Consider the following 2366-nt stretch of genomic DNA (forward strand, 5'->3'; position numbering starts at 1 on the left):
ATTGATTGTGTTTAACTGCTGCTGTTGCCTACATTGTTGATCAATATATTAAACTGGTTTCACCTGAATAGTCTTAATCCCCAAAACATCTTGACATCAGTTCATTGTATAAGTCATTGAATGCAAAATAGCTAAACCAGTTTCCATCATCTGTCAAGTGTCTCCTCTCCACATTTCTGTAACTATTGTTATTTTCTATTATTTGATTAGAATGTGTCTTGAATTGATGAATTGTGCAGATGACTCTTGATTGTCACTAATGAAGGGGACTGTATGGCATCAGATCAACCAATAATCAATTAGATCTCTAAAATAGTTCAAAGCATAACATTATGACCACCTGCCTAATATTGTGTTGGTTCCCCTTTTGCTGCCAAACAGTCCTGATCCATCGAGCATAACCAGCATTAACTTCTTCAGCAGTTTGAGCTACAGGAGCTTGTCTGTTCGATCGGACCACACAGATCAGCCTTCGCTCTCCATGTGCATCCATGAGCCTCGGCCACCCAGGACCCTGTCATCGTTTCACCACTGTTCCTTCTTTTTAGAATTTTTGATAGATACTGACCACTGCAGACCAGGAACAGCCCACAAGAGCTGTGGGTTTGAAGACGCTCTGACCCAGTCGGCTAGACATCACAATCTGGCCCTCGTCAAACTCTCTCAAATCCTTATGCTCGCCCATTTTTCCTGCTTCCAACACATCAATTTTTAGGACAAAATTTTTCACTTGCTGCCTACTAATATCCCACCCACTAACAGGTGCCATGATGAAGAGATAATCGGTGTTACTCAATCACCAGTCATAATGTTATGCCTGATCGGTGTAAACAAACAGAGCAAAACACAGAATTACAATTTCTGAAAATGGATGAACATCCAGGAACAATTATTAGTACAGTACAGTAAAAGTGTAAATCCTGTCCGGCCTCTTGCAATCAATATCCCAAATAGAGTCAAGTGTAAACGCTGTTGAACTTGATAAATGCCATACAGAAGATATTCAGCCTTGTGCATTTTCAATCATTGAAATCTAAACCGTAGTTTATATCAGGAAATACTGAAACCGTGCGCCGTCATACTGGCAACATGACAAAATATTTTGGCGATCTTGTTTCTGAACGGTCACAAAAGGACTTTTCATTCTAATGGGAATGAGATGTTGATTGACACAAATACTTACTTTTGAGAGATGAACTAAGGATTTTGAGAAAAGTACAGACTTCTGCAAGTAATCCAATGTGTTGTGCTTTTTTGTGCAAATTGTTTCAGGAAATGCAATTACTGATTTGCATAAAAATGCTTTAAAGCAACTGAGAAAAACTCAAATCAGGAAGAAAATGCTAAATGAATTACGTTGAAAAGGAGCGAGTAGAAGTTAATAAAACTAATTCTAACTAAAGCCTATTATGATGCATTGCGATCCAATTTCGATTTAAACCAATACAGATCATGTCAAGGTCATTTCTATTGCGCTTTTTACAACGGACATCGTTTTAAAGCAGCTTTACAGAATTTAGTTAAGGTGAATGATGTGTATCTATCTCTGATGAGCAGCCATTGCGACTGTGGCAGAGAAAAACTCCCATAGATGTTATGAGGAAGAAACCTTGAGAGGAACCAGACTCAAAAGGGGAACCCATCCTCATTTGGGTGACATCAAGAGTGTGATTATATTCTTTAGAAAATACTGGAGAGTGAGAACTAACTAATTTAATGCAATACAATGCAGTGGAAAAATATATGGTGCTATGCAATTCAATATGGTACAGATGATAGTTTGCTTTTATTTCTTTGATTCAGACAGACAGCAAATCCTAACTTTACTTTGACTTTTAATACACTGCACAATAAGGCCTTTGTAGAGCAAAAAACGATTAAATAAAACCAGACGTTATTTTTCTATTCTGTCTTGAGGAAGATACAGCTCTACCTCTGCCATGTCAATTTGTATTCTATTCTATGTGACTCTCAGGCCTCGGTCTCTGTAGTGTTGTGATGCGTCATATTCACGTAGCAGCAGTGCTTATGAGAGAACGTGCTTGAGAAACAGATATGAAAAGAGAAATAAATCTACATATCACATATTGTTTACAAATGATTGGTTACTTTTTAAATAATAAAAGTATTGCGCATCTACGAATCATTATAAACAAATAAATCGTTTCTACGGGAAAGATGTAAAAGAAAAAAACAAGATGCATCGCGGTATAAATGTCAACTTGTATCGAATGCACACCATTTTTTTTTTTATCAATGCATCACATCGTACATTTTTATGGAGATACATTGATGCGAATCAGTGAATCAAACTATCCTTAACCTGTACTATGAAATGACTGTCTAACGCATCTAATGTCCCTCAT

Source organism: Silurus aristotelis (genome assembly GCF_946808225.1).
Source record: "Silurus aristotelis genome assembly, chromosome: 11".
NCBI classification, from domain to species: Eukaryota; Metazoa; Chordata; class Actinopteri; order Siluriformes; family Siluridae; genus Silurus; species Silurus aristotelis.